Genomic DNA, 9345 nt, shown 5'->3' with positions numbered 1-9345 from the left:
TGCCATTGCATTTTTAAACTTCTTTTTCTTAAAAATCAAACTTGTAAATAAACTTAACTATACTTGACTTAAACTTTCAAAAAGCCAAAAAGAACTAACTCATTCAAACCATTTTCAGGCCTTTATGCCTTCTAAACTTAAATTTTGTTAAAACCAACACACTCATTTTGAAATTTGTATCACGAACTACGAGGTTTTGATCCCTCATTTTTATATTGGTACGTAGGCACAAGACAGAAGGTCTTGTCAAAGACACAAATATAATTAATGAATTCTTTTCTCATCCCCTCATTCTATTTGTTTGTAAACATCACTTTGTACAAAATACATATGCACACAAAAAGGGCTACCTAGGAGTACCTAGGACACTTTGGGTGCTAACACCTCCCCTCTGTGTAACCAACCCCCTTACTTGTGATCTCTGACTTTTATTAGTTTTTAGTTGAAAACTTCTTACTATTTGGGATTTGTTCGTACTTTTTCCCTTTTCCCTTAGAAACAATAAAAGCGCGGTGGTGACTCTTGTTAATTGATCTCTAGCTTGTCAATAGCTTGATGATCATGAATTTCCCGCTACAATAATTTATAAAACCTGACAAAAGTCAGTAGGTCAAACCAAAACCTCTCTATGTGCATTTCGTGTCTGCTGGCACTGAGCCTGATACTTATGTACAGACATAGAAGCATACTAAGGATAAGAACTTTGTTTTGAAACCTAAGTATCACGCACAAATCTCTCATGATTATCCTTCTACTAAAAGATCCAAAGTTGCAAGAAAATCTGGGGAAACTAACAAAAGAGGACCCAAAAAGTGGGTACCTAAGGATAAAGTAATTTTTGTTGTACGCATTCTTAAAAGCTCAGTTGAGACACCAATCATGGTATCTGGATAGTGGATGCTCGCGACATATGAAGGGCAGAAGGTCTATGTTCTATGATTTGGAACTTAAACCTGGAGCCTTCGTTGGTTTCGGAGGAAACCAGAAAGGGAAGATCATTTTCTACAGAACCATTGTTAAAAGTGAACTTCCTTCTATTGCTAATGTTCTTTTAGTTGATGGTATGATGCATAACCTATTGTCTATTATCCAACTTATTGACAATGGTTATGATATCATCTTTAATCAAAAGTCTTGTAAGGTTGTTAGTCAAAAAGATGGCACAATCCTTTTTAACGGAAAGAGGAAAAATAACATTTAGAAAACTAGACTTTATGTTCTTGAAGATCAAAATGTAAAATGTATAATGTCTGTTATTGAAGAGAAATAGGCCTGGCATAGACGTTTGAGCCATGTTAGCATGATAAGGATATCTTAGCTAAATAAGCTTGAATTAGTTAGAGGTCTATCCAAACTGAAGTTTGCTTCAAATGCTCTTTGTGAAGCATGTCAAAAATGCAAGTTTTCTAAAACTTCTTTCAAAGCTAAAACTGTTGTTTCTACCTCTTGATCATTAGAGCTTCTGCACATTGATTTGTTTGGACTAGTGAAAATGCTTTTATAAATGGAAAGATGTGTGGATTAGTCATAGTTGATGACTAGAGTCGTTGGACATGGGTAAAGTTCTTGAAACACAAGGATGGGTCACATTCTGCATTTTCTACCTTCTGCTCACTAGTGCAAACAAAAATGAGTTGCAAAATAGTCAAAGTCAGAAGTGATCATGGTGGCGAATTTGAAAATAAACATTTTGAAATATTTTTGATTCAAATGGTATTTCCCATGATTTTTCCTATCCTAGAACTCCACAGCAAAATGGAGTTGTAGAAAGGAAGAATAGAACATTGTAAGAAATGACCTGCAGCATGATCCAAGAAACTGATATGGCCATAAATCATGATGAGAGACATATATGGACTAGATAGAATTTTCACATCCTAGATAACATGATATATGTATAAGGGCCCAATATTAAATTGGACATGGTGACACAATCTATGTCTTGTGTTTAATATAGACATGAGGGGGGAATGGTGATTGTACACATACAAATTATCACATAAATGTTTTATTAAATCACATAACCTTTTTTTTTGAATTGGGTAGAAGTGATATATTGGTAGGTATCACTCACTATTTATTATATTAAACATGTGATTTTATATAATTGTCAATGTCAGGAGAATCTACAGGGTCACACAAATAAGGATAGATTAATGAGAGATAAAATGAATAAGTGAAGCTTATTCGATTACATGCTCTTGTGAAACACTAGAATTATTTTTAGAAACATGGTACACCACAAAGTACAATGTACTTAAGTAAATTACAGAACATCGTAAGGTATAATATACTTATGTGAATTACAGAACACCATAAGGTACGATGCACTTAAGTTGAATATGGAACACCACAAGGTATAATGCGCTTAAGTGGAATATGGAACATCGTATGTTACAATGTGCTTAATTAGAATACAAGACATTGTAAGGTACGATGCACTTAAGTAAGCTTGATTATCTTGTAGTCCACATAAGTGGTTCTATAAATAAAACCCTTATGATGAAGTTTTCTCACTTAATGAATTTTAGTTTTTTTGAAACCATAGCTGTAATCTCTCTCTCTCTCTCTCTCTCTCTCTCTCTCTTAAAGTATTCATTTGTAACAGCTAGCACAGATATTGAAGACACTTTATTTGTGTGGACTGAGTAGATGCATTTTTGTTTAGTGCTCGTGGTTGTTCTTTTGATTTTGAATTAACAGTTAATCTTCAAAATAGGTAATCAATCTATCACTAATCATATTCATTTGCAAGGATTAGAAAAAGGAAAAAAGATTTCCACTACGTTTTATATCGTGATTTCCCATCACATGCAACCACCAATAAATACTTATTATACTACTCTAATATACTCATTCTTGAACAGAAACCCAAATATTTTTCCACACCTCAACCTCCCCCTTCTTGCCTTTTACATACACCATCTACCCCTTCCTGCATCGCTTTACCCACCATTGATATCACACCTTGGTATTCTGTAGCCTTAAAAAATCTTTCAAACTAACAAAATCTTCTGCATACCTTTAAGATTATCATTGTGCATTATTTTACGGTAAATCAATTAATTTTACGTCCTTCAGCTCAGCTACAACTTCTTCCCCTTTATTGTTGTATTACTTTATAATTCCTTGTCTACTAATCACCTTATTTTAAGTTTAAAATCATCATTTATTATTGAACCAAAATCTTATTCATATGATATTCTTGATTCTAAGTGACAACAAGTTGTTAAAAGTAAGCTTAAATCTCTTATTGATAACAACATTAGGGATTCACTACAAAAAATAAATTGTTATTTGCGACGTGATTTTCACGCCACAAAGGTGAAAATCACGTCACAAACCTAAATTAGTGTCATAGTTATTCACGAGGCAGAAGCACTTGTGACAACGTTTTTGCCACGTGAAAATCACGTCACTAATTTGTGACATGATATTCACGTTGCTACATATAAAATTAGTTGCATCACGTTGCCAAGTGAAAAACACGTCACTAATTTGTGACATGAAATTCACGTCGCTAATATATAGTCTGCACGATTATAATGGACCAGGCTGCCACATGAAAATAACGTCACAGATTAGTGACATGTTTTTCACGTCACAAATAATGGACCAGGCTGCACGATATATATATATATATATATATATATATATATATATATATATATATATATATATATATATATATATATATATATATATATATATATATATATATATATATATATATATATATATATATATATATTGTGTTTTTAATATATACAATTTTATGTTTTTATATATCAATAATGTTATAAAATACTTATATATTAAATAATTATAAATTATGTTTGTGATATATACTATATTTTTATATTATGTTGTTAATTATAAAAAAATTATAAAAATAATATTCTGTTTTTAAAATTGTATGTTTTTATATATTCTATTTTTAAATAAATAAATTATATATATTATTCTTTTAACTATACAAATAATAAAACAAAATAATATATATTATTTAACTATATAAATAAAAATTAATTTTTGGATTTTAACTATTCAAATGATAAAAAGATAATATATATTTTGCTTTTAACTATATAAATAATATATGTATGTTTTCAGATTTTAAATATATATGAAAGTTAATATAAAGAAATAGTATATATTGTTTATTTTGATTTTAAATATATATAAAAATAAATATTTTTTGATTTTTAAAATAAAAACTTATTAAACCTATTTAGATGTTTTATTTTACTAAAATACATTGATATATGAACAATGTACACAAAAAAAAAACAGCCCACAAATAAATATATATCTATATATGAAAATAATAAATAATACATACCTTTTAGTCAAGAAATCAAATAAAAATGAAGAAGCTTTAATCAATTAATAGAGTTTGTGTCTTCATAAACTTTTTGACTGTTTGTCAACAAATAAATAAAAAATCAAATAATAAAAAAACATAAAAGTAGAGTTTAACCTTAACAAAATTAAAAAAATAATACATTTGAGTGAAATCCATATAAGATTAAGCTTTGTAAAAAATGGTGAAGTGGAGAAAAATGAGAATGAAGACATTGATTTTTGGTGGAGGAAAAATGGTGGAGCAGAGAAATAAGTAGGAGGAAGAAGAAAATGAGGAGGAAAAAGAGTGTAAGGAAGGAATAAGATGATTGGGAAAATGGGGAGAAGAAATGACATTAGAAACATAACGTGTGGGGAAGCGTTAAAGCCTAATAAATAGAATATATTGCGTCATGAAATTCACATCACTAATTTTTTAACCATTGGGGGTTGTGATGTGAATTTCATGTGACTATTAGTAACGTGGAAACTATGACACTATCTTATAAATGTCAGTCAAATACATTCCACTGGTCAAATTTTCTCACTCAATTTTTTAAATTTTTTTTGAAATTTGAATAGCGACGTGATATTCACGTCACATCGAATTTTTTGAAAATTTCAAAATCCCCCATGTGAAATGCTGGCGTTTACTATTTTATTATTTTAAATAGTTAGTGGCGTGCTTTTCACGTCGCAACGCTATTTTTTAGCCACATGAATTTCACGTTACTAAATCACGTCGCTGAAGAGCATTTTTCTTGTAGTGATTTAATTGCTCTTCTTCCAAATAAAAAACTAATTGTCTTGAATATTTATGATAAAAAACTTGGTTTACAAATTAAATATATCTATTTATGGACTTAAGCAAGCTAGTAGATAGTGAAATCACAATAACCTCTACGCTTATTGAACTTGGTTACCGTCAATAAAAATATGATTTCACTCTTTACTAAAAATAGTTCCATTAGTTTTACTTCTATCCATGTATACAATGATGATTTACTAGGTGCAGGATGAAATTCTAGTCACAGATAACAGATGTCGTATACGGTGTTATGACACCAGGATCAGGACATTGTCACGACACAAATAATTTCAGTGTTTAAGTAAATAGCAGAAAGTAAATAACACAGGTCAATTGTTAACCCAGTTTGGTATAGTGTCACATACTTCTGGGGGCATCCAAGCTAGGAAAGAAATCCACTATAATAGTATTAATTTGAAGTTCTAAGCAACCACTGATTTTACAAACTTTTTACCTAATCACTACCCATGGAATTTCTATCTAAGACTCTCCTAGATATGAGACCCTTCTCACTTCCATTCAATCACACAATAATGATAACAACTTCTAACTATAAACAGAAGACACACTTCCGATCAAACATAATTCACTCTTGCTTAAAAGCTCATGATTGATCCACAATTACAACTCAACTAACAGACCAACTCAAGCATCAAGCTGACATAAGAGTGGCTCACAAACAACAACAAGAAAACTAAATCCTACAGAGACTATCACATACGCAACTTAGTTATCTTCTTAGGTTTTGAATTATCCTTTAAATAGCCCTAGAATAGCATGGGCTTTGGGCTAAATAATCAGCAGATCCAATCAAAACAAATCAGACTACTGCACCATCATCTATAGAATCAAATCAAATCAAATCTAATGTTTCCTTAAATGTTTTGACATCCTTTCTTAGGAAACAAGGCACAACTGGAATAGATTTTTGAGCTTCTAAAATAAGCACTTTGAACCACAAAATACGTGAATCAAATCATCAAAGAATCTTCACTAAAATCTCACGCTAAAAAATAAATCTCCCAAGAATATAAAACCACAGCACGCCACATTGTCGTACGGGCATGTCAAGACATCTTGTCCAATATCTTGCTATTTCACTTGTTTTAACAAAATGTTGCCAATCACAAAACAAACAACCTAACAATCTTCCCTTTTTCCAAATTTTGGCTAAAACAACCTTTGCAAAACATATCTTGTAAAAACCAAAAAACTCAAGAGAACATCTTCAAATCAAATGCACAATAAACAAACTTGTAACTTCTTCGATATACATCAGAGGCATACGCAACATAATAAGATAAAACCGGTCTCATAGAGAATGTCACATCAGAGAGAAATAAACTCTCACAACACAAACTTTAGGCAGAGAAAAATAAATTCTCCCAGAGAGGATATCAAGACATTTTGGTCTGACTTCACAGCAACCAAACATCACACATGAACTATCACTAAGTAAGCATTTCATCATTAAGTTAGAACAGAAAACACATAAGCCCCCCCTAAATAGCAGAACAGAGACAAGATCTACTCCTCCTCCATTAGTACTCCTCCTCAAGGGGGAAAAGGTAAAAGAGAGAAAAATACTAAATAACCACAATAAAATACTAAATAACCACACCACTACTCCCCCTTTCTAGCCAAAAAATTGACAAAAATAGGAAAAACATTCATTAGGAGCAGAAAAAATATCAGATGTAGCAAAACATATTACAGACTAAAAAGGCACACATGGTGCACAAATTTTCTAGGGCATATCCCTCAAATGAAGTAGCAACATAAAGAAAAATGACAAAGAGAATAAATGACATCAATCATCATTATTGTTGTCTATCTCTTCAACATCATCACCACTTGCATAAACATCTTCTTTAACCTCATTATACTCCTCTTTATCACCATCCAGGTTTCCTTAAGCATCTTCTTCAGACAAAGCATTTATCAGGATCTCAAGCCTGCTCTTTTGTTTAGTACAAGCTTTGATGGTTTCATCCAAGGCTTTGCACGTGTCTTTTAATTCAGCAATGATTCTTGTCCTAAAAGTATAGTGTAAGACCCTAATTTTGTCCCTAAGATCCCTCATGGCATCATACATTGCATTTGCATAGCCTCAAGGATCATTGAGCATCTTGGTTCCCTTTGCCTTTGGGTGGGACTCTTTGTGAGTGGTTTGAGATCACCAAGCATGCTTGAATTGTATATCATTGTTTTTCTTATTTTTTTTTACTAACCAAAAGCACAAAAATATGTCACTAACATCTTTTGGTTGTAGCTTGAGCAATCACAAGATCAAAAGCTTCAAGGAAGCCATTGGTACAAAGACATTGGTCAAGAGGAGATAAAAGCAAGCATGGTAATGGTTCCCAAAGCTCTCATCCATAAAATATTCCCCCTAGTATCTCAATTCATCATATTTGATCAAGGCAAGTCAAAGGATTTGAGGTTGGTTCCCCAGAGAAACCCTAATTCATCTGTGCACCACAATGCCTTGCTCATGAAGCAACCTCAGCCCATGGTCAAATACAATCAATGGAAGTTCTTTATTTCATCATTTCATGAATATTTGAACTTATTTGAGTGTCCTCAATCATCAATTCATCAAGGTATGAGTTGTGTACTTAAGAAGTTGATCAGTCAATTCATCTAACTATTTTGAAATGCAGTGAGACCTAACTTTTTATGTGTTGGTCAAATGGAGATGGTTCCAAAATCAAAAATGTTCTTAAGGACAATATTAGAAACTTTCATGTTCATAAAAAAATTATTTGAAGCTTGGAAAACCATCTACCATTCCAATACATGATAGGTCATTTTGACTGAAACCCTAATTTTGGGTCAACTTCCCAAGGACATAACTCATTCATTTTTTATGATTTTGAGGTGGGATAAAATGCATTGGAAAACTTAAGATGTCTAATTCAAATGTTATGTTTGACAAAATTTCAAAATCTCAAAGAAAATACATGTGATAATGCAATACATTATAGGTCCTTTTTGACCAAAGGCATTAAAAGTCAAAAAAGTCCAACTTCAAGTGCCCATAACGCTTTCATCAAAAATCCAAATGATGCAAAATTTAAGTCTATTTTGATTTCCTTGAAAAGATCTACAACTTTTATGTTGGAGGTTTTTCCATTTGAAGCTTGCATCATCAAAACAGAGGGGTTTGAAAGTTGGCCAATTTTAGAAACCTTGCCTTGACATGTTTTGCACATCACTCTTCAAGCTCAAATTTCATTAATTTCCAAGCTCCAAATGAAGTTTTGATCAACATAACAAATGATACTCATGCAAAAAGCTTTCCAACCATTACCCATAAGGATATGTGTCACTTTTGGATATGCCATTTTTGAAAGCATGAACATATTGGTGCATTTTTGGAAATCAATTAAAATTGCATTGCATGAGCTCAACATACACCATCTGCACGTCCATTCTCATTCTATTTGGCATCAGCTTGCAAAACCAAGTGGAATTGGGCCCTCCATGCGCTTGTACAGGCCCATGCATGGAGGCCCTTCCCATTCATGCAACACTTTGATCATGCATTTCAGCCATGCTTTTGCTATAAATACAATGCCTTGCCCTCTCAATTCTTCAACCTGAAGGCGCCTGAACCTCTGCTGAATTGAATCCTCAACCACACTCAAAGGAACTCTCTCTTTTCTCTAAAAATTCCAGATCTAGAATTCAGTTTCCTCGACCGTTTTCTTTGATCTAAAAGTTCCTAGACCTCTTCACCTTGATCCATTGGACTTCTGTTTTGATAAAGCAAGCAAGGTTTCGTGCTCAATTCACCAGAACTCAAGCTTGCACTCCAACTGGTAATTCCCTCGATTCTCTTCATCCATGGACCTTTTTGCTTGGATCTAATGTTGGTTGAAGTCCTCTCAATGAAGGCATTTGATTTGTGCTTTCAATTTTGCAAAAACATGAAGTTCATGATGAACACCAGAATTTTCAATTTCTGATTTCTCAAATCATAGAGATCTAGAATGAAAATGCATGGTATAAGAGTGATGTACATCACTTCCTCTTTCGATTGATATATAGATCGCCTCATTTGGTGGCCATTTGCGTTTCTGCATTTTTTTGAACTTGGTCGGAATCTGGGAAGCTCGCCGGAGAAAATGAAGTTTCCGGTGGCTTCATCGTGTCCAGTTTGAATCTAGACCACTTGATCTGATTTCCAG

Source organism: Lathyrus oleraceus, chromosome 4, assembly GCF_024323335.1.
Source record: "Lathyrus oleraceus cultivar Zhongwan6 chromosome 4, CAAS_Psat_ZW6_1.0, whole genome shotgun sequence".
NCBI classification, from domain to species: Eukaryota; Viridiplantae; Streptophyta; class Magnoliopsida; order Fabales; family Fabaceae; genus Lathyrus; species Lathyrus oleraceus.
This window is presented reverse-complemented; position numbering follows the sequence as displayed.